Raw genomic sequence first — 24,935 nt, forward strand, 5'->3', positions numbered from 1 at the left:
TTTATTCCTAGGTATTTTATTCTTTTTGTTGCAATGGTAAATGAGAGTGTTTTCTTAATTTCTCTTTCAGATTTTTCATCATTAGTGTATAGAAATGCCAGAGATTTCTGTGCATTAATTTTGTATCCTGTTACTCCACCAAATTCATTCATTAGCTCTAGTAGTTTTCTGGTAGCATCTTTAGGATTCTCTATACATAGTATCCTGTCATCTGCAAACAGTGACAGTTTTACTTCTTCTTTTCTGATTTGGATTCCTTTTATTTCTTTTTGTTCTCTGATTGCTGTGGCTAAAACTTCCTGAACTATGTTGAATAATAGTGGTGAGAGTGGGCAACCTTGTCTTGTTCCTGAGCTTAGAGAAAATGGTTTCAGTTTTTCACCATTGAGAACAATGCTGACTGTGTGTTTGTCATATATGGCCTTTATTATGTTGAGGTAGGTTCCCCCATGCCTAATTTCTGGAGAGTTTTTATATAAATGGATGTTGAATTTTGTCGAAAGCTTTTTATGCATCTATTAAGATGATCGTATGGTTTTTCTCCTTCAATTTGTTAATTTGGTGTATCATATTGATTGATTTGCATATATTGAAGAATCCTTGCATTCCTCGGAATAACCCCACTTGATCGTGGTGTATGATCCTTTTAATGTGCTGTTGGATCCAGTTTGCTAGTATTTTGTTGAGGATTTTTGCATCTATGTTCATCAGAGATATTGGTCTGTAATTTTCTTTTTTTGTGACATCTTTTTTTGGTTTTGGTATCAGGGTGATGGTGGCCTCGTAGAATGAGTTTGGGAGTGTTCCTTCCTCTGCTCTATTTTGAAAGAGTTTGAGAAGGATAGGTGTTAGCTCTTCTCTAAATGTTTGATAGAATTCTCCTGTGAAGCCATCTGGTCCTGGGCTTTTGTTTGTTGGAAGATTTTTAATCACAGTTTCAATTTCAGTGCTTGTGATTGGTCTGTTCATGTTTTCTATTTCTTCCTGGTTCAGGCTCGGAAAGTTGTTCTTCTCTAAGAATTTGTCCATTTCTTCCAGGCTGTCCATGTTATTGGCATATAGTAGCTTGTAGTAATCTCTCATGATCCTTTGTATTTCTGCAATGTCAGTTGTTACTTCTCCTTTTTCATTTCTAATTCTGTTAATTTGAGTCTTCTCCCTTTTATCCTTGATGAGTCTGGCTAATGGTTTATTAATTTTGTTTATTTTCTCAAAGAACAAGCTTTTAGTTTTATTGATCTCTGCTATTTTTTCCTTCATTTCTTTTTCATTTATTTCTGATCTGATCTTTATGATTTCCTTCCTTCTGCTAACTTTGGAGTTTTTTGTTCTTCTTTCTCTAGTTGCTTTAGGTGTAAGGTTAGGTTGTTTATTTGAGATTTTTCTTGTTTCTTGAGGTAGGGTTGTATTGCTAAAAACTTCTGTCTTAGAACTGCTTTTGCTGCATCCCATAGTCTTTGGGTCATCGTGTTTTCATTGTCATTTTTTTCTAGGTATTTTTAAATTCCTCTTTGATTTCTTCAGTGATCTCTTTGTTACCTAGTAGCATATTGTTTAGCCTCCATGTGTTTGTGTTTTTTACAGTCTTTTTCCTGTAATTGATATCTAGTTTCATAGCATTGTGGTTGGAAAAGATACTTGATATGATTTCAGTTTTCTTAAATTTACCAAAGCTTGATTTGTGACCCAAGATATGGTCAATCCTGGAGAATGTTCCATGAGCACTTGAGAAGAAAGTGTATTCTGTTGTTTTTGCATGGAATGTCCTATAAATATCAATTAAGTCCATCTTGTTTAATGTGTCATTTAAATCTTGTGTTTCCTTATTTATTTTCATTTTGGATGATCTGTCCATTGGTGAAATTGGGGTGTTAAAGTCCCCTACCATTATTGTGTTACTGTTTATTTCCCCTTTTATGGCTGTCAGCATTTGCCGTGTGTATTGAGGTGCTCCTATGTTGGGTGCATAAATATTTACAATTGTTATATCTTCTTCTTGGATTGATCCCTTGATCATAATGTAGTGTCCTTCTTTGTCTCTTATAATAGTCTTTATTTTAAAGTCTATTTTATCTGATATGAGAATTGCTACTCCAGCTTTCGTTTGATTTCCATTTGCATGGAATATCTTTTTCCATCCTCTCACTTTCAGTCTGTATGTGTCCCTAGGTCTGAAGTGGGTCTCTTGTAGACAGCATATGTAAAGGTCTTGTTTTTGTATCAATTCAGCCAGTCTGTGTCTTTTGGTTGGTGCACTTAATCCATTTACATTTAAGGTAATTATCGATATGTGTGATCCTATTACCATTTTCTTAATTGTTTTGGTTTTGTTATTGTAGTTCTTTTCCTTCTCTTGTGTTTCCTGCCTAGAGAAGTTCCTTTAGCATTTGTAAAGCTGGTTTGGTGGTGCTGAATTCTCTTAACTTTTGCTTATCTATAAAGGTTTTAATTTCTCCATCGAATCTGAATGAGATCCTTGCTGTGTAGAGTAATCTTGGTTGTAGGTTTTTCCCTTTCAATGCTTTAAATATGTCCTGCCACTCTCTTCTGGCTTGCAGAGTTTCTGCTGAAAAATCAGCTGTTAACCTTATGGGGATTCCCTTATATGTTATTTGTTGCTTTTACCTTGCTGCTTTTAATATTTTTTCCTTGTATTTAATTTTTAATAGTGTGATTTATATGTGTCTTGGCATGTTTCTGTTTGTGTTTATCCTGTGTGGTACTCTCTGTGCTTCCTGGACTTGATTGACTATTTCCTTTCCCATGTTAGGGAAGTTTTCGACTATAATCTCTTCAAATATTTTCTCAGACCCTATCTTTTTCTCTTCTTCTTCTGGACCCCTATAATTCGAATGTTGGTGTATTTAATGTTGTCCCAGAGGTCTCTGAGACTGTCCTCAAATCTTTTCATTCTTTTTTCTTTATTCTGCTCCCTGGCAGTTATTTCTACCATTTTATCTTCCAGCTCACTTATCTGTTCTTCTGACTCAGTTATTCTGTTATTGATTCCTTCTAGAGTATTTTTAATTTCAGTAATTGTGTTGTTCATCACTTTCTGTTTGCTCTTTAGTTCTTCTAGATCCTTGTTAAATGTTTCTTGTATTATCTCCATTCTATTTCCAAGATTTTGGGTCATCTTTACTATCATTACTCTGAATTCTTTTTCAGGTAGGTTGCCTATTTTGTCTTCATTTATTTCATCTTGTAGGTTTTTACCTTGCTCCTTTGTCTGTAACATATTTTTTTGTCGTTTCATTTTTTTTTTGATGGGTAGTGCTGTTTATTTGTCTTACTGGTTGTTTGGCCTGAGACGTCCAGCACTGGGGTTTGCAGGCAGTTGGATAGAGCTGGGTCTTGCTGCTGAGATGAGGACCTCTGGGAGTCCTCACTCTGACTGATATTCCCTGGGGTCTGAGTTTCTCTGTTAGTCCTGCAGTTTGGACTCAGAGCTCCCACCACAGGAGCTTGGCCTGACCTCCAGCCTGGGAACCAAGATCCCGCAAGCTTCATGATGCAGTTAAAAAAAAAAAAAAAGGAAGAAAGAAAAAAAGGAGCAGTACAATATCAAAGAATAAAAAACAAAATAAAATAAGAAAAATAAAAAATATATTAGGAAAAATAAAACTATAATTGAAACAACTGGTCGCTGGGGCTTCCTCCCATCCCCTTAGGAGTCCATGGTCCCCGACCAGTGCCTGGTAGGTGCCCTAGTTGTGAGGAGACGTGAATTCCGTGTGCTCCCAGTATGTCATCTTGACCCATATATCATTTTAACTGAACGATGATGGTACTCAATGAGAATTGATTGAATAACAGGTTTAGATCAACCTGTGCTATCTACTGGTATGCCACAGGGCACCAAACTTGGTTCTGTCTTGTCAGTTTCCTTATGATTGAAGGCATGTGATCAAAATCTAAGCAGATAGAAAATATATTGAGTGGCAATTTATGAATCCAGGAAAAATCTCCACAGGCCTTAATCATGGCCTGAGTCAAGTAAGATGAAGTTTAATAATAATTAATGAAAAGCATTTAATTTGGGATCCAAAAAATCAGTATCAAGGATAGGATGGGAGAGACTGGCTGAGAAGTAGCAGAAGGGAAAAAAATACTAACAGTTTAGCTGACTGTAAGTTTTACTGCAGTCAACAGTGACCATCCAAAAAAAAAAAAAAGTATTGCAATTTTAGGTTGCATTTATGGAAATATGGAATATTTAAATCTTATCTAGGTCTGGGCATCACATTTTTGAAGGATATAAGGCCTCAATAAGAGAAGGGGACTAAAACCCTCCCCTTCACTTAGAAATCAAACATGGGCCATGCCAAAACAAAACCACAGAATAATACCAGGGATAATTGACAAAGTGGTAGACATTTAGCCTGGAACACAGGAAACCCAGGGGAAACATGAACACTGTATTCATGGATTTTAATGATTGTCATGTGGAAGAGGAATTAAACCATTTTTGTCTGTTTTAAGGACCTAGGATCAGTTAAAGTTAGAAAGGTAGATTTTGCTTTTAAAACATACAAACACACACACGCAGAGACTCACACACAGTGACATCAGAAATCATCTTTCTATTGAGACAGCAAATTCCCATGATTATACCTGCAAACAGAAGCTGAAAGACCACTGGTGAGGATATTGTGGCAGGCATTCAGTCACAGAAGATTGAATTTCTAACTCCTTGATTGGAACTTTTATATGGTAAATACCTAGAGTGTGATATTCTCTTAACATCTTTTCAGATTCTGAATCTGCTTGACATCTTTCCAGTAGAAGTTATTTTTCTCTAGGCACACATCCCATTCAGAACCTTATAGAACAGTCTGCACGTTTATCACATTTATGTACAGCTCAGCAAGAATCTTAGGAACTTAGGTGTGTTTTCAAACAATTCAGTGATTTGGGACTTGATAACTAATTTGGCTCTATTCCACCTACCTCCTTGTACGTATTCAAATCTTAAAATATTTGCTTTATATATGAATATTAAATATCTTCTTGTACAAATTCTATTTGTTGTTTTTATAGCTACACTGGTCTGTGCCACATTCTACTTTTATGTAATGATTAGATTTACCTTCACAACAATATAGTTCTAGTTTTGTAGAACTTGAGAATTCTAAACTTTTATAATGATCTCAAAGTTTCGAAAACTTTACATCCTCCTCTGACTTGACAGTGAAAGATTGGTAAATACAAAAAGGAATGCTTTCTGAATATACACAATTATCTCTTAATTTATAATCAATAAAAATGTTATTCTTTACGTTTTCTTAATGTAAATCTTGCATGTAATTAGTACTTTTAAACCTTCGATAAACTTGCATAGTATTAATTCATTTTGCACGGAGCCTTCTTTTAATCTGGGGTCTCTAGAAAGCAGAGCCTGAGGCAGGAGTCCCTGATGTGTTGATGTTTGTGATGTTGTGGTATAATAAGAAATATATATTTCGGTCTTCATCCTGGGCTTCCAGCCAGAGCTCCTAAAACCTTTGTAATTTCCTAAGCAATAAAAGTGCTAGGAGAATCTTTCATTCTGATGTTTGGTCCTTGACCTGGTTCCTGACACAAAGCTCCTAAATCCCTTGGAGTTTCCTGGGTGATTGGATAATCTTTTGTTTTAATGAGATGGCTCCTTCTGTGGACTCCTGGACAACTTTAGGATGGGTGTTGGTCATCAGAAAGACCAAGCCATGATTAAAACTTGGAATTTTCAGCCCAATCCCCCATCCTCTGGGGAGCGGAGAGGGTCAGGAGATTGAGTTAATAATCAATCATGCCTATGTGAGGAAGGCTCTGTAAAAATGCCTGAACTATGGGATACAGAAAGTTTCTGGGTTGGTGAACACATCCACATGCCAGAAGGGTGACACATCCTAACTCCATGGGGACAAAAGCCCCCGCTCTCAAGACCCTTCTGAACTTTGCTCCACGTATCTCTTCATCTGACTGTTCATCTGTATCGTTTATAACAGGCTTTATTATGTAATAAACCAGTAAATATAAGCATTTTCCTGAGTTCTGTGAGCTGTTCTAACAAACTACTGAACTTGAGAAGGGGGACATGGGAGCCCTGAATTCTAGCCAGTCGCTCAGAGGTACAGGTGGCAACCTAGGATTTTGATTGGCCTCTGAAGTGGGGACAGCCTTATGGGACTGAGCCCTTAACCTGTGGGATTTGACGATAACTTGAGATAGATCGTGTCAGAACTGAATTGAATTTCAGGAGACCAAGTAGGTGTCCACCAAGAACAGAAAAAGTTCTTAACATGTGGTGGGGAAGGCCCACACATTTGGTGGCCAGAGTGTGAGTATGGGAGTCAGAGAGAGTAAAGCAATAGAGAGGAAAGTGAGGTTTTCCTTACATTGTTTTATCTGGGAATGCAATCCCAAGGCAGCAAGAGTAGGGGAAAAGAAGATGAAGCAGGAAAAGAAGGGAAACCATATAAGGTGAACGATTTCCACGCTGGCCACTGTTTGCCACGCGCCAGACACAGCACGTCTCCTGACTGACCTTGTGGAGAAACTGTGCCTCGAGGGAAGGAAGAAGAAGAGAGAATGGATCTGCCTCCTTCCCTCCTGATTCCCATTTTCCATTCATCAAAGTTTGACCTATGGGCAGTTAGCTTCCCAGCCGTTTCAGGTTGCCACCTTCAGCCCCTTTGGCATCCTCTGGGAAAGCCAGATTCCACACCCTGCTGCGCAGCATTTCATGCAAGTCCAGAAAAGACAGGAGAAGCTACACTGCCCAGCCGTCCTGGGACTGGTCAGCAGCAGGTGCTGGAACCACCTGGACTCTGCAGCTGAGACTGAGACAGAGCAAGTGGCTGAGGGGCCGGGAGACACTGGTAAAGAATGGCCCTGAGGAAGCACTCATGCTGTTTCTGATACACTTTCTCTGACCTGCCAAGCTTCTCTCACTTTCTGCTTTAGTGAACTTTCAGCAGAACTTGGTCTACACTCTGGATGCACAGACTTCTAGTATCTCCCATACGTGAATCTCCTCTCCCTCCAAGACACACAGCAAGTTTACACCTCCTGCCTCCTTGCCGTCAGATGGGGTCATATGACTGGTTCTGCCTAATGGTTGTGAGAGGAAGTGCCACGTGTGCTCCTGCGCCAAAGCATGTAAGAGAGAGTGTAAGTTCTCACGTTCTTTCTCTGCTGCAGTTTCCCTGGAAGCTATGCTGAGTTAGGGGGAGCCGCAAGATGGAGGTAGACTGAAGCCCTGAGACAGTGTGTGTGGAAAGGAGCTCGTTCGTTAGTCAGATTTAGCGACCAAGCAACAGAAATCTTCTCTAGCTAACTCAGGCAAACTACAGAGGGAGGCTGGGGAAGCAGAGAGCAGGCAGGAACCAGAGACTCGACAATAAGAATCACAATCACGTTCCGGCCATAGGAACTATTGGGCCAAGCACTGCTGTCAGCCACACCATCCCTACCCCAATGGACACCACTGCTGCTGGACTCTCTTTGCTGCCATAAGTAACTTCTAAATGATCCCTGCGTCTTTGTATCTCTTCTTTCAGGATAAAAATTTTAAAACTTCTAAATGATCCCTGTGTCTTTGTATCTCTGCTTTCAGGATAAAAATACCAAGGGGAGAAATTATCTTAGCCTACATCATATGTCCACACCCCAGCTACAAGAGGGGTAGGGAAAAGGAGTCTCATGCTCCTTCCATCCCTCCGATACCACACACTGGGGCATTCCTGCAGATAGGAAAGAGCTTGAACACTGGGCAGCCAAAAATTTTTTAAAATTAAAAATCCTAAAAATGTCCACTGCAGTCATATATGTATGCAGTCATATGTGTATTTAGTGATATGTAACACAAGTCTTGTGCTACAATGCCTGGCTACAATGTTTTCTTGAAGTAGTCAATGAATAATTATTTGTGATTGTTAAAGAGCTAAGTAGTTTAAATTTAACTATATAGAACATAAATGGGAAGCTACAGAATTCAGTCCCTACATACTGGTCTATTTCTGATGAGCACAAATCATGATATACGAAGGGAATGAAACAGGAACAGAAAGTTTTATGTCAATGGTGCCTATTCAGATAGTTATTATCATACTACCTCATAAGCAGAGCTTTACCATTTCTATGTGGGCCTAGAGATCTCCTAGCTTTTTCCTTCTGAAGTCCCATTTTCTAGGACAAATGAAAAACACCAGATCAAAGCATTTTTCTCTCCACTTCTTTGCTGAGATAAACACATGATCCCAGTTATCACCCCATCTCAAGCATCTCTAGCATACACACCTTAGGTGACTGTTTCCCAGGGTCTGCAGAAAGCTTGAGATTAAACTTTAAAAAGATTCATATCCTTTCTCCTTTGGGGCTCTCTCTACCATACAGTATGTCATTATCTATTTCAAGAAACCAATCCTAAGGAAACAAAGAAATTCTAGATATATAGATAATAGGTTATTAGGAAGTTGTTAAAGATAAATAAGGTATCTTCAAAACCTTTTGAGACTCCCTATAAAATTTTGGTGTAGAAATACAATACTGATATGGATAGGCCCATAATCTGACAGGTTAGAACATTTTATCTCTTAAATTCTTGAAAGGGGTAATTAAACACTGAACTCTGAGTTTAAGGAAGATTATCCTGGTCATTTGTGTAGAAAGAACTGGAGCAAGGTGAATGAAGGTAGGTGATAAAGACCAGGATGCAGGCTGTGGAGATAAAATGACAGCATAAATATAAGAAAATTCTACTGTCTTATCCAGCAGGATGTGTATGATAGATGCTGGGGATGGGGAGGGGTAGAGAATGTACCACTGGAAGCAAGAGGACTTCAGATAGGCAAACATTCCAGCTCCCCTGTTGCAACATATGGTGACAACCTCAGGGTGAGTGCTGAGGTAGTGATTGTTTTGGCAATAATCAGCAGGGCAGCAGTCAAAGGGGTTCCCCCTTCACTTATTGCCCTAAAAATGTATGGAATGGTTTCAAGTGTTCTGATTAAGGGCAACCAAGGGATGACTGGATTTTTGCCCTTAATAATAACCATCACTGATTAAGTAGCTACCCAGTGGGGACCACTATATTAGATACTTAACATGTACTGCCTCATATACTCTACATAATTTTACAGTTGAGGAACTGAAGCTCAGAGAGGTTCCATAATTTTTCCAGAATCACATAGCAAATAAGTGGCAGACCTAGGAACTGAATCTAAGGATCCCCACTTCCAAGTGCATCCTCTATTTACTGAACCACAGCATCTCAAAACAAACGTGCTGAAAGAGAAGGTGCTTGACTTATGATTAAAAAATAATGCTGTTACCAGAGGGAAGACAGCAGAAGCAAGAAGAACTACAACCATGCAGCCTGTGAAAGAAAAACCACATTCAAAAAAAAAAAAAAACCACATTCACAGAAAGATAGACAAGATGAAAAGGCAGAGGGCTATGTACCAGATGAAGAAACAAGATAAAACCCCAGAAAAACAACTAAATGAAGTGGAGATAGGCAACCTTCCAGAAAAAGAATTCAGTATAATGATAGTGAAGATGATCCAGGACCTCGGAAAAAGAATGGAGGCAAAGATCGAGAAATGCAAGAAATGTTTAACAAAGACCTAGAAGAATTAAAGAACAAACAAACAGAGATGAACAATACAATTACTGAAATGACAACTACACTAGAAGGAATCAATAGCAGAATAACTGAGGCAGAAGAACGGATAAGTGACCTGGAAGACAGAATGGTGGAATTCACTGCTGAGGAACAGAATAAAGAAAAAAGAATGAAAAGAAATGAAGACAGCCTAAGAAACCTCTGGGACAACATTAAATGCAACAACATTCGCATTATAGGGGTCCCAGAAGAAGAGAGAGAGAAAGGACCCGAGAAAATATTTGAAGAGGGCTTCCCTGGTGGCACAGTGGTTGAGAGTCCACCTGCCGATGCAGGGGACACGGGTTCGTGCTCCGATCCGGGAAGATCCCACATGCAGCAGAGCAGCTGGACCCATGAGCCATAGCCGCTGAGCCTGCGCATCCAGAGCCTGTGCTCCACAACAGGAGAGGCCACAACAGTGAGAGGCCCACGTACCACAAAAAAAAAAAAAAAAAAAAAAGAAAAAAAATATTTGAAGATATTATAGTCAAAAACTTCCCTAACATGGGAAAGGAAATAGCCACCCAAACCAGGAAGCACAGAGAGTCCCATACAGGATAAACCCAAGGAAAAACATGCCGAGACACATAGTAATCAAATTGGCAAAAATTAAAGACAAAGAAAAATTATTGAAAGCAGCAAGGGAAAAACAACAAATAACATACGAGGGAACTCCCATAAGGTTAACAGCTGATTTCTCAGCAGAAACTCTACAAGCCAGAAGGGAGTAGCATGATATACTTAAAGTGATGAAAGGGAAGAACCTACAACCAAGATTACTCTACCCAGCAAGGATCTAATTCAGATTTGATGGATAAATCAAAAGCTTTACAGGCAAGCAAAAGCTAACGGAATTCAGCCCCACCAAACCAGCTTTACAACAAATGCTAAAGGAACTTTTCTAGGCAAGAAACACAAGAGAAGGAAAAGACCTACAATAACGAACCCAAAACAATTAAGACAATGGGAATAGGAACATACTTATTGATAATTACCTTAAACGTGAATGGATTAAATGCTCCAACCAGAAGACACAGGCTTGCTGAATGGATCCAAAAACAAGACCCATATATATGCTGTCTACAAGATACCCGCTTCAGATCTAGGGACACATACAGACTGAAAGTGAGAGGATGGAAAAAGATATTCTGTGAAAACGGAAATCAAAAGAAAGCTAGAGTAGCAATACTCATATCAGATAAAATAGACTTTAAAATAAAGAATGTTACAAGAGACAAGAAAGGACACTACATAATGATCAAGGGATCAATCCAAGAAGAAGATATAACAATTATAAATATATATGCACCCAACATAGGAGCACCTCAATACATAAGGCAATTGCTAACAGCTATAAAAGAGGAAATCGACAGTAACACAATAATAGTGGGGGACTTTAACACCTCACTTACACCAATGGACAGATTATCCAAAATGAAAATAAATAAGGAAACAAGCTTTAAATGACACAATAGACCAGATAGATTTAACTGATATTTATAGGACATTCCATCCAAAAACAGCAGATTACACTTTCTTCTCAAGTGCACACGGAACATTCTCCAGGATAGATCACGTCTTGCGTCACAAATCAAGCCTCAGTAAATTCAAGAAAATTGAAATCATATCAGGCATCTTTTCTGACCACAACGCTGTGAGATTAGAAATGAATTACAGGGAAAAAAATGTAAAAAACACAAACACATGGAGGCTAAACAATACATTACTAAATAATCAAGAGATCACTGAAGAAATCAAAGAGGAAATCAAAAAATACCTAGAGACAAATGACAATGAAAACACAACAATCCAAAATCTATGGGATGGAACAACAACAGTTCTAAGAGGGAACTTCATAGCTATATAAGCCTACCTCAAGAAACAAGAAAAATCTCAAATACACAATCTAACCTTACACCTAAAGGAACTAGAGAAAGAAGAACAAACAAAACCCAAAGTTTGCAGAAGGAAAGAAATCATAAAGATCAGAGCAGAAATAAATGAAATAGAAACAAAGAAAACAAAAGCAAAGATCAATAAAACTAAAAGCTGGTTCTTTGAGAAAATAAACAAAATTGATAAACCATTAACCAGACTCATCAAGAAAAAGAGGGAGAGGACTCAAATCAATAAAATTAGAAATGAAAAAGGAGAAATCACAACAGACACTGCAAAAATACAAATCATCCTAAGAGATGACTACTAGCAACTCTATGCCAATAAAATGGACAACCTGGAAGAAACTGACAAATTCTTAGAAAGGTATAACCTTCCAAGACTGAACCAGAAAGAAATAGAAAATATGAACAGATGAATCACAAGTAATGAAATTGAAACTGTGATTAAAAATCTTCCAACAGACACAAGTCCAGGACCAGACGGCTTCACAGGTGAATTGTATCAAACATTTAGAGAAGAGCTAACACCCATCCTTCTCAAACTCTTCCAAAGAATTGCACAGGAAGGAACACTCCCAAACTCATTCTATGAGGCCACCATCACCCTGATACCAAAACCAGAAAAAGATACTACAAAAAAAGAAAATTACAGACCAATATCACTGATGATTATAGATGCAAAAATCCTCAACAAAATACTAGCAAACAGAATCCAACAACACATTAAAAGGATCATACACCATGATGAAGTGGGATTTATCCCAGGGAGGCAAGGATTCTTCAATATATGCAAATCAATCAATGTGATATACCATATTAACAAATTGAAGAAGAAAAACCATATGATCATCTCAATAGATGCAGAAAAAGCTGTTGACAAAATTCAACACCCATTTATATAAAAACTCTCCAGAAAGTAGGCATAGGGGGAACCTATGTCAACATAATAAGGGCCATATATGACAAACCCACAGCAAACGTCATTCTCAATGGTGAAAAACTGGAAGCATTTCCCCTAAGATCAGGAACAAGGCAAGGATGTCCACTCTCACCACTATTATTCAAAATAGTTTTGGAAGTTCTAACTACGGCAATCAGAGAAGAAAAAGAAATAAAAGGAATACAAATTGGAAAAGAAGAAGTAAAACTGTCACTGTTTGCAGATGACATGATACTATACATAGAGAATCCTAAAAATGCCACCAGAAAACTACTAGAGCTAATCAATGAATTTGGTAAAGTTGCAGGATACAAAATTAATGCACAGAAATCTCTTGCATTCCTATACACTAATGAGGAAAAATATGAAAGAGGAAGTAAGGAAACACTCCCATTTACCATTGCAACAAAAATAATAAAACACCTAGGAATAAACCTACCTAGGGAGACAAAAGACCTGTATGCAGAAAACTATAAGACACTGATGAACGAAATTAAAGATGATACCAACGGATGGAGAGATATATCATATTCTTGGATTGGAAGAATCAATATTGTGAAAATGACTATACTACCCAAAGCAGTCTACAGATTCAATGCAATCCCTATCAAATTACCAATGGTATTTTTTACGGAACTAGAACAAAAAATTTTTAAATTTGTATGGAGACACAAAAGACCCCGAATAGCCAGAGCAGTCTTGAGGGAAAAAAAACAGAGCTGGAGGAGTCAGACTCCCTGACTTCAGACTATACTACAAAGCTGCAGTAATCAAAACAATATGGTATAAAGAAGATGTGGCACATATATACAATGGAATATTACTCAGCCGTAAAAAGAAACGAAATTGAGCTATTTGTAATGAGGTGGATAGACCTAGAGTCTTTCATACAGAGTGAAGTAAGTCAGAAAGAAAAAGACAAATACCGTATGCTAACACATATATATGGAATTTAAGAAAAAAAAAATGTCATGAAGAACCTAGGGGTAAGGCAGGAATAAAGACGCAGACCTCCTAGAGAACAGACTTGAGGTTATGGGGAGGGGGAAAGGTGAGCTGTGACAGGGCGAGGGAGAGTCATGGGCATATACATACTAACAAACGTAGTAGGGTAGATAGCTAGTGGGAAGCAGCCGCATGGCACAGGGATATTGGCTCGGTGCTTTGTGACAGCCTGGAGGGGTGGGATAGGGAGGGTGGGAGGGAGGGAGACGCAAGAGGGAAGACATATGGGAACATATGTTTATGTATGACTGATTCACTTTGTTATAAAGCAGAAACTAACACACCATTGTAAAGCAATTATACCCCAATAAAGATGTTAAAAAAAAAAAAAAAACAATATGGTACTGGCACAAAAACAGAAACATAGATCAATGGAACAAGATAGAAAACCCAGAGATAAACCCACACACCTATGGTCAACTAATCGATGACAAAGGAGGCAAGGATATACAATGGAGGGAAGACAGTCTCTTCAATAAGTGGTGCTGGGAAAACTAGACAGCTACATGTAAAAGAATGAAATTAGAACACTCCCTAACACCATACACAAAAAGAAACTCAAAATGGATTCGAGACCTAAATGTAAGACCGGACATTATAAAACTCTTAGAGGAAAACATAGGAAGAACACTCTTTGACATAAATCACAGCAAGATCTTTTTTGATCCACATCCTAGAGTAATGGAAATAAAAACAAACAAATGGTACCTAATGAAACTTAAAAGCTTTTGCAAAGCAAAGAAAACCATAAACAAGACGAAAAGACAGCCTCAGAATGGGAGAAAATATTTGCAAACAAATCAATGGACAAAGGATTAATCTCCAAAATATATAAACAGCTCATGCAGCTCAATATTAAAGAAACAAACAACCCAATCCAAAAATGGGCAGAAAACCAAAATAGACATTTCTCCAGAGAAGACATACAGATGGCCAAGAAGCACATGAAAAGCTGCTCAACATCACTAATTATTAGAGAAATGCAAATCAAAACTACAATGAGGTGTCACCTCACCCCAGTTAGAAGGAGCATCATCAGAAAATCTGCAATCAACAAATGCTGGAGAGGGTGTGGAGAAAAGGGAACCCTCTTGCACTGCTGGTGGGAGTGTATATTGATACAGCCACTATGGAGAACAGTATGGAGGTTCCTTAAAAAACTAAAAGTAGAATTACCGTATGACCCAGCAATCCCTCTACTGGACATATATCCAGAGAAAACCATAATTCAAAAAGACACATGCACCCCAATGTTCATTGCAGCACTGTTTACAATAGCCAGGTTATGGAAGCAACCTAAATGCCCATCAACAGACGAATGGATAAAGAAGATGTGGTACATATATACAATGGAATATTACTCAGCCATAAAAAGGAATGAAATTGAGTCATTTGTTGAGACATGGATGGATCTAGAGACTGTCATACAGAGTGAAGTAATTCAGAAAGAGAAAAACAAATATCATATATTAGTGCATGTTTGTGGAACCTAGAAAAATGGTACAGATGAACCGGTTTGCAGGGCAGAAGGTGAGACACAGATGTAGAGAACAAATGTATGGACACCAAGAGGGGAAAGCCACTGTGGGGTGGGGATGGTGGTGTGCTGAATTGGGTGATTGGGATTGACATGTATACACTGATGTGTATAAAATTGATGACAATAAGAACCTGCTGTATAAAAAAATAAATAAAATAAAATTTAAAAATTAAAAAAAATAACATAATGCTGTTGTGAATTATATTGATGGGTGATTAAAATGGTATTTCCGGGCTTCCCTGGTGGCGCAGTGGTTGAGAGTCCGCCTGCCGATGCAGGGGACACGCGTTCGTGCCCCGGTCCGGGAAGATCCCACATGCCGCGGAGTGGCTGGGCCCGTAAGCCATGGCTGCTGAGCCTGCGCGTCCGGAGCCTGTGCTCCGCAACGGGAGAGACCACAACAGTGAGAGGCCCGCGTACCGCAAAAAAAAAAAAAAAAAAAGGTATTTCCTTTGGTGGCATACTAACTCAGCAGCAACAGAGCAAAAAGCATTTCCCTGGTAATACTGTCACATTTAAAAAAGAAATTTAGGGCTCTTTTGTCCGTGTTACTGGGAAGTTCTGGTTATAACTTTTTGACAACCTGGTCACCATTTTGTAGGTATGTACAGTATTCTTTATTTAATATGAAACTTCTGCTTAGAAAATCAATTTATAACATATTACTTAAATGCCCCCAAACAAAGGTTAATTATGCATAATTAGGTATAAACACTGCTTCCCCACGAATGTGTTTGCCTTTTCCTTTTGGTAACGATAATGTGATTTTTCTGTTTCTCTTTTTGCCCTGGCTTCAAGAGCCAAATCTGATTTCAACGACAAAAATCTACATCAGTCTATGTGCTTAGAATACTTGCTTTCTCTCATTTTCCTTGATTCTGATTTTTATTTAATTATTCACTCATTCAGTAACTATTTGAGAACCTAATATGTGTCAGATGCTTTGCCAAGTAAAGTGGTTACAAAGATGTACACAACTTGGTTCCCACCTCCAAGACCCTCATAGTCTAATGAGAAAACAACTAACCGTAAGACAATATGATAAATGCTATATATAATAAAGTTATGCACATGGAACAGTAGAAGGACAAGGTAGAAGGGTCAGATTGATGAGGGGTTTTGAGTTGGATCTCAAAGTTAGAGATTGGGTTTGATGGATGGATGGTTGACTGAGGGTCAGGAATTGGGAAAGAGCATCGCAAGTAATTTTATAATTATTTTGCTTTTTATTAACCTTATTGGGTAGATATATTTTGTTTAAAAATTGCTTTAAATCCTTCTGGAAAAGAGATGGAAGAGGTTAGAATAGACAGACAGTCAGATTTCCATGCCAATGGATTCTCATGCAGTTGGGGCAAAATAGAGGCAGACAGCCAAAACACAGCCTGAGCACAGACTCAAGAATGAAAGGTACATTGACTTGGAAATCCAGAGTTCTTCCATGTCCACTTCTTGAGGAGGTTTGAAGCTGATCCTGTTCATCTCTCTTCATGGCTTTTTTTTTTTCCCGTGGTCACACCCTATACTGCTCCTTTCTGACGGCTCTCCTGGGACGTTAGCCTAAGTCTCAACAGATTTTTCAGTCTTTATTTACTAGTGATAAATGCAATTCAGTTCAGTCGTTTAACCTATCATCAGTGACTACTTTTTCTCACATAAGGAAATGTACCCCCTTAAGTGCTGAGGTGGCTGTGTTGCATTGTTGCCCAGGGTAAACGGTTAGCTGGACTGTGCTCTAACCCTCCTGTCTGTTCCTCATTCCTTGACATTCTCTTTGCTTTGCAAGGAGCATGGAGTAAAAGCATGGACTTTGCAGTCAGATCTGACTTCGAATTCATGCTCATCCACTTACTGTCTGTGTCATCTTGGGCAAGTTCCCTCACTTCTGAACCTCAGTTTCTGCGTATGTAAAGTGATGACACTAAATGAGCCTTTCAGAGTTGGCGAAATAATATATACAAGGAGTCTAGCAGGTTGCCTGGCACGTGGTAGCTTCAATACATTGTAGCTGCTGCTAAAGCATTAATGCTGCTTTGCTGTTCATCTAATCATTGTCACAGTGAGATTCATTTTTCTTAATCTTTTCCCCTGCTCTCAAAAAAAGTTTTTTTCAAGGGCATTTTACTGACTGAACATCATGTTTACTTTTAAAGGATTTCTTTAGAAGTCCTCCATTCCCTCCACATTCCCATCTCCACCTTTCCAGAGATTTCGGCTTCCCTTCTCTTCTACCTCGGCAGCCTTTCCCTATCTGCTAAGTCCTCCCCAAAGTGAAGATCCTACCCCCACTGTTCTGTTTGTCCACATTGGAACGTAAGCTCCCCAGGGCAGAAAACTTGTCTTTCTACATATTTGTCAAGTATTGAGTTCATTTAGAGATGAACTAAATACATAACAAATATACAGTCAGAATACTGTGTTCAATAAATACCTTAGGTATTACCTCTAGGCTCTAATCACACCAACTCTATGGACATGAGATGTATAAACAGAGACCTGGCTACAAAAATAATAACATTAAGTTTTTGGCTGTTCTGCATCAGAAACAGGCTGTCAGTGGATGGGTAGCCAAGGTGTTTCCTGCCCTGCTCTCTCTAAGAGCAGAGCCTCAGCTATCACACCAGGGATCATACTCACAGGGCCACCCATAGTCCACAGACTAGCCCAGTGCATCTTCCTTCCCCTGCAGCATCAGCCATGGCCAAGCTGCTGAAACCTCTCAGGTGCAATTTCTCCAGCACGAGTAGGCTGTGCTTCACAACTGCTTGCCTCTGTATATGTCGTTTCTAATTATTGTATGGGTCTGGCTCTGTCTCAGCTAATCTCTAGGCTCCTAGAAATTGCCTTTTCCTTCTTTTTTCTTCCCTTACAATACTGAGCACTTAATCTGTGCTCAAGAATTAATTTGTTTTGACTCTAAGAGGCTCAAAAATGATGGTCCCTCCCTGTAAAGTTTTGACTGACTTCTCATTTCTTTTTAAAATGTTTTTTTTTAACAATGTTTATGAGATTTTTAATAAAAACTATAGTTGAGTTTTCACAATATAAATCATAACTAATACAGAAAAGATCAAGCACTATTATGTAAATAATTTTTGTAATAAAATTCTTTCCATAAACTTCCTAACAGACTCTTTTGAATGAAATGACTCTTCTCCATTCTTAAATGGATAAGTTTCTGTATAACGAATGCACATTCATGGTTTAATATAGCTGTTATTTGACTGTAACTTTCCCCCACTTTCTAAACCCCATGGTGCCTGCAATTAACTAGTACATTTCTTTTTTAAAGTTTTATCTTTAAAAAAAGGAAAAGGAGGCAGCAAGTTTCATACATAATGAGACTTAAATTTTCATCTCCTTAGTTTTTACTTAACTCCCCCAAAGAAGTAAGAATCTTGACAGACTTGAAAAAAAGAAAAGAAATTATATTGCCACAAGTCCACAGATCATGAAGAAACCATTCCAACCTCTCCCCTCACCCCCCCATCTCTCCCAATACCTCTCTTCCCTCTCTCCCTTCCTCTCTCTTTTTTCCTTCCTGTTTCCCTCCTCTCTCTCTCTTGATATTAAGCAGTAACGGCAGGATTACACAAGAAATAACTGTCAAAGCCAGCATTTAAACCTGTATCTTCCCTGACTCCAAAATTTTTTTTTTCAGGTGTCATTTGTGATTTCCTTTTTTCTTTTTTTCTCCACATCTTTATTGGAGTATAAATTCTTTACAATGTTGTGTTAGTTTCTGCTGTACAACAAAGTGAATCAGCTATACATATACATATATCTCCATATCCCCTCCCTCTTGAGCCTCCCTCCCACCCTCCCTATCCCACCCCTCTAGTTCAAATTGTGTATATAAAATATTTCCAACATCTAGAAAAGAACCAAAAGATAATATGATACTTATGTACCCAGTACCTGGATTAAACAAATGTTAATATTTTCCATATTTTCATCAACCCTCTTTTTTGTTTTTAAATGCTACAAGCACAGAGAAAATCACCCCATTTCTTCTTTCTCCCTCCGTCCCTCAAGATAAGATATCTTTCACTTGGTCCAGTTCATTTACATCTAAGGTTTTTATCTACTACATATGTAATTATCTATAAACTATATATTATTGTTGTAAGTGTTTTACTTCTTTGAATTTTTATTAAAATATAGTTGATTTACAATGTTTTGTTAGTTTCAGGTGTACAGCAAAGTGATTCAGTTATATATATATATATATATATATATATATGTATATAAACTTTTTTTAGATTCTTTTCCATTTTAGGTTATTACAAGATATTGAGTATAGTTCCCTGTGCTATACAATAGGTCCTTGTTGGTTATTTATTTTATATATAGTAGTGTGTATATTTTAATCCCAAACTCCTAACTTATCTCTCAAGTGTTTTAAAAAGTTTACATCATCCCTGGTGTTACTGTATATATCTTGCTGCACTTTGCTTTTTTGTACAATATTCTATCTTTAAGCTTCGTCTATGTTGATATGTGTGGGTCCGGTTCATTTGTCTTAGCTCCTGAAATAGTAGTCCATGGGTATATCCACCCATTCCCCTTTGGAGGGGCAGTTCGGCCATTCATGCCCTTTTGCTGTTCTAAGCAGTACTGCAGTGACCATTTGTAAACATGGCTCCTGGGGCATGAACTTCTCCAGGCAGAGTTGGGTGGATAACACCTTAGGCTCTGAAACGCAGTTGCCCACTCCAAATGCAAGCTCCACCACAAAGTCACAACAGTGTGACCTTGGGCATGTTACTAATTTCTCTGTGCCTGGGTTTCCTCTTCAGTAAAATTAGGATAATGATAGCACCCCCTTCAAGAGAATAAAGCTGTGAGAACAGAGTCTTACACAAAGTAAGCACTCAGTATATGATAGCAATTATTAGGAAAAGGGTCTAAGCATCTATGGCTTTACTAGGTATTGCCAAATTGATTTCCAATTGGTTGTAACAATATACGCTCACCAGCACTATCTGAGTTTGTTCCCCACATCTCAAATTCCCCAGGATTTGAGATTAGCAATGTGGCTTCCTAATCTTTTCAAATGCAAGAAGATCCAAGAATGAGATTAGAGAATAGGAGGAAATAGAGGTGCGCTGGTAATTAGTGATCAGAGGGTCAGCGGACCAGCAGGAGGGAAAGGAATCAGTGGGAGATTTGGGAAAATGGGGGAATGCGAATCATTTCAGGTAGGAAGTAAAAGGTCACTTAGAGTTTGACCCACTGGAAACTCTACGGACTTAAAGAAAATACGAAGGCATGATACTAAGGAATAATATTAACAGAGGGAGTATGTAGGGTGAGGGGAGGAGAAATTCAGTTGACAACAGGCCTTTTAGGAACGTGTTGGTGACTCTCAGAGAGGGTCTGGGCTCTCTTGGGTGGTGTAAGTAGGGACAGGAGAACTCTTTCTGAAAAGGGACAAGGGAAGAGAGAGAGTAGCAAAATATCAGGGTTTGTAGAGTAGCTGAGATGAGGAGACCAAGTTTCAGAAAAAGAAGTCAATTGGAAATAGTATTTTTTTCTGGAGACCAGCAGACCAGAGTCACCTCTTTGATACAGCATCACCACCTGCAGCATCTCTGATTTGTTCCTTTCACTCAATTTCTGCAGACCCTGCTGCCCTCCAGATCCTGATTCCATCACGCCTGCGTGGCTGCAGTGACTGACAACAGGATGCTGAACCAGACTGGCAAGGCAGGTATTATCATTCCTGTTTTATCAATACAAGAACTAAGGCTCAGACAAATTCACTAACTTGCTCAAGACTGTGCATCTTGAAAATGGTGAAACCGAGACCAGAGCCTAGGTGTTCAGATTCCAAGTCTAGGGCTCTTTGCATCAAAAGGAATTGGTAGTCATCTTAAATCTTTCATTCTCAACTCAGATCTTAAGAGGGTTCCATTTTTCTCCCAAGACAACCACAACTGTTCTTTTTGACTTTCATGGCTTTTCATGAGTAACTCTTGTCTCTCTCTCAATCCTATTTCCCAACACACTCTTAGCCATACTCTCACCTTTCCACCCAAAGCACGCCTCAGCCTCGGCTGATTTGTGAGTTCACCAAGTTCTTTACCACCTCTGTGCCTTTGTTTATGCCATTCCCCTCTCTTAGAGAAACTTCCCTTCTGTCTCCATCATCCTCCTAGGCCCAGTTCAAGTCTTACACATTCTGTGATTGCTTCAGTGCACACTTTCTAAACTGCCATATTGGCTGTTTCATCATGAAATATGACTCTATTGTACATTCTCTTGAATTGTCCTCAAATTGTTACCCTGTGCAACAAGATGCAGAGCAGATCACTGCAGGCAGTTGTTTGCTTGCTTTGTATTTTCTTTTTTTTTTTTACCAACTACTTCTTGTTATACAGGGATTTTCTAATTACCCTTAGCCTAACCCTAAACATACTTGACAACTTATGAAATATGAAAGAATCAGAATTAATAGGAAATACAAAGTATGAAGACTTGGAAGTTAGGACAAAATCAATAGTCAAGGTAAAAGTCTCAAAGGCGTGATAGAAAATTTAAGTGACAAAGTCATAAGGCAAACTGTTTAAAAAGATACAGAAACAGAGATCAGCACCAGATTGAGCATTAGCTTTTTCTGTTCCTTCTCTGATGGCTCTGGCTTTCTGGCACTCTGCAAAACAAGAGAAGTGACTTCCCATCGCTACTTAACAAACAGGCTCCCTCATGCTCAGAAATAACCAGTATTATCTGCAAATGATGATCACATTGTGTGCTCATACAGCCAAAGTTGTATTTAGCATTTTATGAAATGATGCAAAAGTTTGTGTGCATATTCAATTCTCCAAACTTATTGAGCATCTTGTATGTGAAGAGGTATCAAGAAGGACATGACCCCTGCCCTTGAGGAGCAGAAAGTGTGTATAGTTAGTAGAAAGTACTCATATTTATGCACAAGTAAATTGGTCCTTTGCAGAGCAACATGTGAACAAATGTAAGTTCATGTGACATTGTATGTATTTCCGTGTTGAGGTAACACTGATAAAAAGGAATAAAAAGAATTAAGTGGAAGATTTCCAAAACAAAGTCAGTAAAAAGGATGAACTTAATTTCATGTAAAGGAAGGAGGAAAACATTCTAATGTATGCAAGGTATTGGAAGTGGAAACACATACCTTATCACAGTGCACCTAGTAGAGAATACATTATTTGTATCAGCATAAGTATTAGTATTAGTATTCCCATTTGGTATTAGGAGATGGCTAGACATTTAAGTTAACTTTTCCTAAAGCATACAGCAAGTTACTGGCATAGCTAAAACAAGTGATATTTTGGAAGCAGTCTTCATGAAACACTGAAGCTGTATATTTTTCAATACATGCAACTACTCCTAGGTACTCCTTGAACAACAGCTAGTAGGAAACTGAAATATATTCTTAAAATGCTTGTTTTACAAATAGTGCAAATAACAGAACAAGAAGTTTTCTTGTTCCCCTAGATCAGGAAATCAGAGAATATTAAAAAAACAAAAAACAGAAGAAAACACAAGACTCATTAACAATATTTCCTGAGGGAGAATATAGACATGCAGACTGCGCCAGAATTCCACATTACTGCCTGAATTCAAAGATTAAGGGTGTGTTTTGCCCACACCCTACATTTTTGGGAACACAGGCCCTGCCATTATGTAAGGGCTACTCACGAGGCTAACATGACTCTTCTCTTCTTGGCGGAGCCCTTATTCTGATCCATAATACATATATTTTTAAATGTACCTCATCCATTAACCAAACTGACAGATTATCACCCAGATTAACACAAATCTATTTATCGCTACGTCTGCCAGCTCCCATAAATGGTAGCACTTACACAAGACAGAAATATCTCTTGGAATGACCGGCATACTTGTTTCAATCATCTACAGAGCCATAAAATGGGGAGGATTCAGACTAGAGGAGTGCCTGGTTTTAAATACGATATAATTTTCCTCCCAGACCTCTACTGAGAGCCTCGCACACTACAGTATAGTATGGGCCTTTGTTGAGGCTTATATTTCCCACCTGTATTTCTTTTTCTTTTTCCAGCAACAGTCTGTCTTTGTGCCGACTCCTAAATAACCATAAATTTTGTTCTTATAAACCTTAATGAATGCTTGGCCAAGATGCTGTAACTATTGGCTTCTACATTGGAGCATAAATGGAAAGGAAAAAAAAAAAAAAGTGTGCACTGTGAAAAACTGGATAAGATGGAAAAAAGATCACAGCAAACCCAAAGTCGCAATTTGCCTTTAATGTGAAGGAGGCCTTGTTTTCACGGTGTGGCAGCTTTCAGGAGTTTTAATCTCAAAGTAGCTGATCAATTTAAGGTAAGTGGCAGGCATTTGGCCTGGTTCCCAGGCTTTGCTTTGCTGCTCTGAGAAAAGAAAGGATTCAGTCAGACACACAGACAACAGGCATCATCAGCGGCTCCCACATTCCAAGCATTTTAACACAGATTAGGTTGGCATGATTCTACTGTTTACTGAAATCTCCTAGGTGTTGCATTTTTCCTTCTCCTTGCCACGGTTATCCAAGATGGTTTTCTCAGGTCAAGACCTTCATATGCCAAATAACTTGCAAGCCTGCAAAGGAAAAAAGAAGAGCATGGGTCAAGGCTTCTGATTAAAATGCTATTTCACTTGCTCACTGCAGAATATGAGACTTCAGACAGCAGGTAATTGAGCGCTGAACTTTTTGCCTTAAGCGTGCATCGAGACAGGAACTGTTTTACATGCATTCCTGAGGGGGGAAGAAAACGAAGATAATTTCTTTAACAAGGACAAACCTAATTCAGCCAGAAATGCCCCATGGATTAACAGGGTGATTTGTGGTTATTTTCTCTTCAGATTTTATAAGCATGAGCCTTCTACATCTGTCAAGCGAGATTGTAACTGATATAGCCCACTTTTGAAATTAACATTTTCACATTAAATATTCTTTTTTTCAGAACAGTAATATTAAATGAGCTTGACAGATCCCTTACCACTATCTTATTTTCCTAGCAAAAGTGAATTTTCTTAATCCATTTGACCTATAACCTAAGTTACGTAAAATACGCATTCAATTAATCAGACCAAAAATTATATATAAAAATTGTCTTTCATGTGTTTTTTGGCTGTATTTTGTATTTTTAAATACATTCTCACAGTCTTTAAAGATACTTTGTCTTACTTTAGTATATTCAAGACGCCTCTCCCTTTACTCATCCTCATGGCAGATTTCCTCAGGTTTTTTCCTAAGAATTTTATCAAAACAAATAACTAATAAGGATTTTTAAATATAATTTTTCTAGTCCAAACAGTGTCCAAATTATTATACTTTCTAAATCCAAAATGGCTTCATAACATTTCATCAATTTACATGGACATGTTTCTTCCAAAACTAATATTGTTGCAATTAAGTAATTTATGTTAAGAATATATATTCTTGTCAATAAGGGTTAGCTTGGAAACTAATGCAATTATATGCACTTATTTTAATTTTAGTTATTGTATATACAAGGGTGTTTTTAAAAAGATAATATATATTTCCTCATTGATTAAAGAGAAAAAATGGAAAAATAAGAAAGCAGATAGCAGCCATCATTCTGCTGCTTCTGGATGTGTCCTGTTGAGATGTTATGCCTGGAACTACAGCATCCATCTTGCAACCATGCAGAGAGCTAGCCTAAGAGACCAACCTGACATGCTGAGGATGGCAGACAGGGAAGGTGAAAAGAGCATGGTTCTCAATTATGCCACTGAGCTACAGAACCAACAATCCTGGGACCACCCAACTTGGTACTTCTTACATGAGATAATAAATTCCCTTTCCTTCACTCAGCACTATTTATTGAGCACCTACCATGTGGGATGCCCTAGGTGCCCTGTTCTAGGTGTTTGGAA

This window comes from Tursiops truncatus, chromosome 9, assembly GCF_011762595.2.
Source record: "Tursiops truncatus isolate mTurTru1 chromosome 9, mTurTru1.mat.Y, whole genome shotgun sequence".
NCBI classification, from domain to species: domain Eukaryota; kingdom Metazoa; phylum Chordata; class Mammalia; order Artiodactyla; family Delphinidae; genus Tursiops; species Tursiops truncatus.